Consider the following 8,971-nt stretch of genomic DNA (forward strand, 5'->3'; position numbering starts at 1 on the left):
GTCACAAGGGCTCACATACAATACATTAAAAGACATGCAACAACATAAAAGACAAAAACAGGATGATACAATGGGTCTTCGCATGTACAAATATAAAAAACAGTTAAAAATTAAACAAATTAAACTCCCCATAGGGGAGGCACTTTAAGTTCCTCGTGGAAAAAGCCACAGGTTCCTGAACAACAGCACCATCACCACCATCACCATCACTTGTAACAAACAGCAGCATCTATAAAATTTTACTTATCTGGCATTAGTCAACCCCTAGCCTGTTTAAAGGGACTTGCCCAAGGGACTATGCAGTGAGATTGAACCCAAAGCCATATGTTTGCAAAGCCAAACTTCTTAACCTCACAGCCACGCTCACACCAAACACACACACACACACACACACAAGCACACAAAGAAATACATCTATAAATGTTTTCAAGTTTATGAAAAGAAAACAGAAAAGAAAAACCAAAAAAAATCAATCAATAACTAGATAAGAAATAAATAGAATGTTAAAATGTGTAAATAAAGTGAGAAATTATAATAATATTCCTGTTTGATTTCCAGATTATAAGTTTTTATGGCAAAAATAAAAATAAAACTTAAAGTCTTGACAGATATGCTTAATGGGGTCAGTTTTAAAAGTGTCTGTCTTGTCTAAGTTATCTGAACAAAAGAAGTTACCAAGAAGCACAGAGAATGAGGTCTGTGCATAGAGTACAAATATATATATGTTATTGGGTACCTGTACCATCCCTTTTGTTTGTTGTTTGGGTAGCATTGTATACAGGTGTCTTTGTTGTAGCTGTTGTCGTTGTTGGTGGTGTTGTTGTTGCCATGACCAATACTGTCTCTGGTAAGCACAACCACTGCCTTTTCCACCAGCAGGAACAGAACCACAACAACCATCACCACCACCACAACCACTTCAACCATCACCACCACTATCACAACCACCGCCACCACTATCACAGCCACCATAACCTCAACCATCACTGCCACTACTGCAACCACCACCGCCACCACAACTACCACTATTACAACCATCACCACCACCACAACCACTTCAACCATCACCACCACTATCACAACCACCGCCACCACTATCACAGCCACCATAACCTCAACCATCACTGCCACTACTGCAACCACCACCGCCACCACAACTACCACTATTATAACCATCACCACCACTGTTACAACCACCGGCACCACCATAACCACCACCACTTCAACCATAACTACAACAATCACAACCACCACTGCTTTAATCATCACAACCACCATAACCACCACTACCTCAATCATCACTGCCACCACCATAACCACCACTACTTCAATCATCACTGCCACTACCATAACCACCACTACCACTACAACCACTGCCATTACCACAACCACCACCTCCACAGCTGCCACAATCAACACTGCTACCACTATAACCAGTACTATCACCACCACCACTACTACCAGAACCACCACAGTCATCTTCTCCACCGCCACCACCACCACTATCATTGTCAGTGTGGTTGTTATTGTTGTCAGTACTATAGCATCAACAGCAGCAACAACAATGATATCTATGGTGCCCCTTTATAATGGTAGTTAATACAAGGGAAACAATTATCCTCTCATGAAATAAGGCTGGATTAGAAATTTGTATCTGAAATTAAGAAATATGAGGAAAAAGATACATCGGTTACATGTTTAATTTGTTTTTTATTTTCTTTTATCTATCATGAAGTTTTTATAGTTTCTAATTGTTGGTAATCGTATATAGCATATTTCATTCTTTTTAGAAATCTTCAGCATGGTTTTACCTGGAACTCATAATAGTCCTTTCGCCTACAGGCGCAAGACACCATTCAGTAATTGGTGTGCATTCAAAGCAATGATTAGTAAATTTACGAAACCGGTATGCTTTTAAATCTTTTTTAACAATTCACAATAATGACTTTTATTACTTTTATTCCTACTTCAGTTCATCTAATTGTATATATATCTGTCGTTACTTTACTTTTTTTTCTTTCTTTATACATACATACATACATACATACATACATGTGTGTGTGTATTTCCAATGTGCATTTTCGCTTATTTTTTTTCTTACTTTCCCCTTACATTTCCACGTGTAGTTTCTATTTTCTTTTTGTAACATAAGTACCGAAAATTGTTCATTGTTTGAAAAATATTGTTCAAGTTTAATCAAATTTAATTTGTACTCAATGCATGAAATGAAGTGTCTTTGCTGGGCCCAGGGCTTAATGAAGAGACCTCCATAGGAGCTAGTTTAAAAGCCACCCAATAGGGCAGCTTTTAAGCTAGTCCATATATGTGTGTGTTTTGTGTTTGTTTGCATCCTACTGCCTCATGAAAACCAGTGTTGGTGTGTTTACATCCCCATAGCTTGGTCGTCCAGCAAAAGAGAACGTCAGAATGAATATCAGGCTTAAAAAGAAATATAATTAATTATCGGGGTCAGTTCATTCAAATACAATTTTCCAAAGCAGTACTCCAGCATGGCCAGTGTCCAATGACTGAAACAAGTAAAAGATAAAAGATATATATATATATGTATATATATACACTGATATATTCAGGTATGCAGTATACATACTCATATGTATAGTTATTCACATCTGAGCTGAGCTTTTGTTCTCATCGTGGCTGCTTGTTCATTCATTTTCGGGAGACAACAATGACTTCTAAATCCACAGAAAATGAGGGCGGAAAATGTGTAACAAATCTTACAAGGGAGAACAAGGGACGGAAAGAGAAACTGCTGAGGGGTAGAGTTATGTGTGTGTGTGGTGTATATATGTGTGTGTGTGTACGCATGTATATATTATATATATATATGTATATATATATATATATATATATATATATATTATATATATATATATGTGTGTGTGTGTGTGTATGTATATATATATATGTATGTGTAATATATATGTATGTGTATATATATATGTATGTGTATATATATATGTATGTGTATGTATATATATATGTATGTGTGTATATATATATGTATGTATATGTATGTATGTGTATGTATATATATGTATGTATATGTATGTATGTGTATATATATGTATGTATGTATCATGTATACATATATGTATGTGTGTGTTTGTGTGCATGTATATATTATATATATACATACATGTATGTATATTATATATAAGTATATATGATATTTACGTATGTGTGTGTGTGCATATTATATAAACTTATATATGAATGTATGTATATATATGTATATATATTATATTATATATATATATATATATATATATATATATATATATATATATACATACATACACCGTAGATGGTGGGGTTAGGGCAAGGTGGATAAGCAGAGCATGGCAGCAAAGGAGCTGAAGTAGAAAGAAATTGTTGAGCTCTGGTTTGAATTAATTAATTTCCGTCACACTCCACTGCTTGCCCCAGAAATGTGGCTCTTTTGTGGAGCAACAATGTCTTGTAAAGCTATACAAATTATCTACAAATTGACACACCTTCTCTCCCTCTAGTACACACCCATCAACGCACACACACACACACAGAGGGGAACACTTGTACACATACTCATATACACAGAAACAATTACACATTTAGCTGACACACTCACTAAAACGCCCTCACCTATATACAAACTCCCACACAGTATATCAGTGATCTTTGTCAAGTATTCAATAATGGGTTATGATGAATTGGGCTGGCAGTTATGGTGGTGGGGGATGATGGCTGTGGTTGTGGTGGTGTTGGTGCTGTTGGTGGCAGTGGTGGTTGTGATGGTGGTGGTGGTGGTGGTAGAGTGGTGGTGCTGGTGGTGGTAGTGGTGGTGGAGTAGTGACTCTGGTAGGAGTGTAGGTAGTTGTGGTAGTGGTGGGGGTGGGGGGTAGTGACTCTGGTGGCAGTGTAGGTGGTAGGAGTGGTTGTGTAATATTAGGGTTATGGTGGAAGTGGTGGTGGTGGTAGTGATGGTGTTGGGGAATGGTAGCATAGATTATGGTGGTAGTGACAGTTTGGGAGGTGATGGTGGTGGTTGTGATAGTGTTGAAAACAGCAGTAGCAGTGGCAACAGTAGTGGTGGTGGTGGTGACGGCGGTGATGGTGGTGATAGTAATGGCAATGATTAATAGGAAAGTGATGGCCATGATAAAAATAGTCACCTTGATGATGATGATGGTTAATGTTGGGGTAAAGCATAGCAAATTTTTTGTGGTCATCGGTGAGAGAGGTAATCATGGTGGTTGTGCAGCCCTGGTAATGATAGCAGTGATGGAGGATTTCTTGGCAATAGTGTGGACCCAGTGATGAAGACCATGGTCTTGTTTTAATAAAGAGTATGTTATTCCCCTATGGTCCACAACTGGAGACACATTACAAAGATGAATTATACATAAGTGGGGATTTTACATCGAGCATGTAAAGAAACCCCAGTACTCAACTGGTACTTTGTTTTTTTGACCCCAAAAGGATGAAAGACAAAGTTGACTTCAGGGGTATTTGAACTCAATATAAAGCTGGAAGGCTTTGTTTCCAACACTCTAATGATGTTGTTAACCTGCTGTATTTTTCTAGCATGCCACTTCTAATAAGAATTGGTAATAATTATAATGATGATAATTAACAATAACCTCATTACCCTAATCATCATCAGCATTATCATCATCAGCATTATCATCATCATCACCATTTGAAATGTCCATTTTTTCAAGCTCATATGGGTCGGATGGAATTTGTCAAGGATTTTCCGACTGCTGGATGCCTTTCCTGTTGCCAGGGCTCACCTGTTTCCAAATGGGGTAATATTTCCCCTGGCCGGACATGTTCTTGCAGAATTCTGGAAATGAATGACACTGCATGTATGACAGTAACAATCATTTGTAAGTGTCACACGATATGGCTGGGAGACAGTAACAAACTGACAACATACACATACACACAAATACATGCATGCATATACACACACACATATATATATTTGAATGGGGCTTCTTTCAGTTTCCGTCTACCAAATCCCCTCACAAGGCTTTGGTTGGCCTGAGGCTATAATAAAAGATGTTTGCGCAAGGTGCCACATGGTGGGACTGAACCCAGAACCATATGCTTGGGAAATAAGCTTCTTACCACACAACCATACCTGCACCTATACATAGATATATATATCAGGGACGTGCCGCCTGGGTAGGCTAGGTAGGCAATGCCTACCCTGAATAAGATAGATCGATGGTAACATTTTCCTTTTATGGCAAAATATGCACCTAATTCAATAAAATTATGAAGGCTACTCAGATTACTCTGCATAGGCATAATTCACCCCTGCTTTTCAATCTCAGTATTTAAGCTATGCATAGAACTGCTGTGGTACACATGCTGCGTACACTCCTACAACAACATTTTCTTTACTTGCTATAAAGGCAGAAGTAAATCTGCCTCCAACTCAGTTGTGCGCCTGTGTTTCGCTTATGTTTTTGTGTTTTTCTACATAAATGTCACCAACTACCTACCCTGAGCAATTACTGACGGCACATGCCTGATATATATATATATATATATACTAGCAGTAATACCCGTCGTTCATCGGATAATTACTTTTACTCTTCCTCAGGAGTCACATTGAAAGTATTATTATATATATAATAGATTTCTCAATGGGGATTTCAGGGGAGAGTTTCAGGGAGTCGCTGGCGATATATCGTGATGATCAAAAATCCGGCCAGCTAAAATTTGGTTAAAGTGATTCAAACTGCAGACTCAATGCAAAATGGTCACATTTAATTCAAAGCATTAAAAATGCTATGAAAACAATTGGTATGTGTTCACAAAGTCCAAACGATTAATACAAAAAAGCCCTCCAGGCTACATCCCGAAAATTCATTTCTTTGCTGAATTTCTACAATGTTTACGGCGATTCGTTTTTATATCTTGATTTTTTATTTTTCATGCAATTTACGCATGTTTGCACGCGTGGTGAACACAGTTCATGTCAAACAGCTGACTGAGTAAAGTTCACTATTCAATGCATGGGATAAGGCCTAAACAAACACATTATCGATTTTTGCACTTGCGAGATGAATTTCGGAACAGAAATAGCGCAGTTCAATTTTCATTCGCCTAAACTTTAAGTGACCCATTTTTGGTGGTTCTACGATTTGTTGGCTAGGAGGAGATGTGCCGGGAAGTTAAACACACAGACACATACACAGATACACACATAGACACACAAGTTGAGTTTTATATATATACATATATATATATTCTTTTCTGGAATATTGGCTCTTGAAGCATATCCCATAAAGCTATAGATAACAGCAAATGAATGTTGGACTCCAAAACCCTTGTGGGTAGAAAAATTGAAGGCTGTCCATGCAACATCTCTGGCTGTCCTAGGACTATAACAGAAGACATTTGCCCAAAATGTCATACAGTGGCTCTGAACCCAAAGGCAAACTTCTTACTGCACATACACACCTGTATCTGACACTGGTGATTAAAGACAGAAAGCTATGATTGTGATGACATCATTGTTCTTGAAACAAGGAAATACAATGTTATCTTTAAGGCCAATTCATTGTTCCTTATTTTATTGTTTCTCTTGTAATCTTTCTTCTTCTCCCTTGTGATAAGAACTCAACAAATGGGACAGTTGCCTGCTTTTCAAACATATGGTGTTGTTTGTTAAAAGTGCTTGATTTTGCTGTTGCTATTGTTGTCATTGTTGTTGTTAAGCAACAAGATGGGTAAGGGTGATGGTCTGGGGTTTAGGGGCGGGGACCCCAGACCTTGGAAAAAGAAAAAACTTTGGTTGTCTTGTTGTAGTCGAGGGCTCTTCGTTGAGGGCCTACACCACTGGGAAGTGGCCCTCGAAGTCACTGGAAATGGAGATCTCCAGGTCCAAATTCTTGAACGGCTGCTGTTGCTATTGTTGCCACTGTAGTTGTTGTTGTTGCTGCTGCTGTTGCCTCTGGCTGCTGTTGCCACAGTAGTTGCTGTTATTTAGCCCCAGGTCAAATCTGATGAAGCACATCTATGATCACTAAATTCCCAACGATGATGGTCTTATCCTGTGAACGTGCATGGCTTAGTGGTTAAGGGTATTCAGCTCACGATCATAAGGTCGTGAGTTCAATTCTCTGCAACGTGTTTTGTCCTTGAGCAAGACACTTTATTTCATGTTGCTCCAGTCCACTCAGCTAACAAAAATAAGTAGTACCTGTATTTCAAAGGGCCAGCTGTGTTACATTCTGTGTCATGCCGAATCTCCCTGAGAACTACATTAAGGGTATGCATGTGTCTGTGGAGTGCTCAGCCACTTACATATTAATTTCATAAGTGGGCTGTTCTGTTGATCGGATCAACTGGAACCCTCATTGCTGTAACCAACGGATTGCCAGGTTTCATCTTTGCGTATCTCTTAAGACTATATCAATTCAGTGTCTTTATTTTTATCGTGTGTGTGTGCATGTCAGATGACAGGGTATGATTTGTAGAAGGTTTGGCCCCTATTTTTTCACTGATTGAAACAGCATGCTGTACCTACTTCTATTCCTGTCATTGTTATTGTTGCTTGTTGTTATGTCTGCTAACAAAAACAAAGCAGAATTCAGTATATCTCTCACATATTTCAGTATATATATACACACACACACACACACACACACACATGTGCACGTGCATGTGCATGCACGTGCACACCCACATGCGCAGTTGCTTGTCTATGATTCCCAGGCTTGTTTTGTATTAAGCAGAAACCAGTCTACCCTCAAAAGCCACCATGTTACTTGAATCTTGTTACATTTTCTGCGTCTTTGGTTGACATTAGGAAGGGCATCCATCAGTAGACACTGGAGTAGGATCCTGTCAGACTGCCTAGATAGACCATGCCAGTTTGGAACATGGACGTCAAAAGTTGATGATGACAACGATGATAACGATGATGATAGTAGTGATGACAATAATGATGATGTCGACGATGATGATGACAACAATGATGATGATGAAGGAAGTGATGACAATGATGATGATGATGATAGAAGTGATGACAATGATGATGATGATGTTGATAATGATGATGTCAATGATGATGACGACGATGATGATGACGATGTTAATGACATGGATGATGATGTCAATGATGGTGATAGAAGTGATGATGATGATTTTAATGACGATGATGATGACATCAATGAGGATGCCAATGATGATGATGACGATGATGATGATAGAAGGGGATGGCAATGACAATGATGATGATGACAATGATCATGATACAAGTGATGACAATGAGGATGCCGATCATGATGATGATGAAATTGATGGCGACAATGATGATGACGACAATGTCAATAACGATGACAACGATGACATTTTTCCATGTCAACTGTTTCAATTATTTCCTTTACCTTTTTGTGATCTTGTCCGCTCCTGTCCTTTCCATTCGGCATCCGAAGTAGACACGAGCATCTCTAGACCGTGGCTAGTCTTGTAACTGCGTACATGCGTTTGTTTACATTTGTCTTAACACCGATGCCAAACTTAATAAGTAAACTCGACAAGTTTGAAGAAACCCTTTACTCCCACCCTTGTACTCCATGCCAAAAGCACCTTATACAATCATTCCAGCAGTGTGTAATATTTACATCTGCACTCTCTCCCCCATCTCCCCCTCTCTCTCTCCCCTCTTCCCCCTTTCTCTCCCCCCTCTCTACCTACCTGTGCTGTCTGTATGGCTCTCAACTCACAACATATTGATTAAATGCAACATTTTCACCAATTTAACACATTCTCCTTCCTTCAACGAGCTAGTTTGATTAAATTGCAATTTTCGCTGCAGCTATGCATCTTCTTCATTGATATATCTTGATTAAATGCATATTTTTAACACATATGTGCACTTGTCCTTATTCCTCTATGCTAGTATGCTTATTAAATGCATCTATTCAGCTCGTCTAATATATTTTTG

General features: G+C 38.6%; 1 long non-coding RNA gene across 1 annotated transcript; it reads left to right on the top strand.

Moving 5' to 3' along the window:
* Window positions 1–2,023: 2,023 nt before the first annotated feature.
* On the top strand, window positions 2,024–5,293 carry LOC118764063. Its single transcript, XR_004999851.1, has 3 exons — window positions 2,024–2,056; window positions 2,552–2,565; window positions 5,166–5,293. It is a non-coding gene; the product is annotated as an uncharacterized LOC118764063 (long non-coding RNA).
* Window positions 5,294–8,971: the final 3,678 nt, after the last annotated feature.

Source organism: Octopus sinensis, linkage group LG7 (assembly GCF_006345805.1).
Source record: "Octopus sinensis linkage group LG7, ASM634580v1, whole genome shotgun sequence".
In the NCBI taxonomy this organism is placed as follows: Eukaryota; Metazoa; Mollusca; class Cephalopoda; order Octopoda; family Octopodidae; genus Octopus; species Octopus sinensis.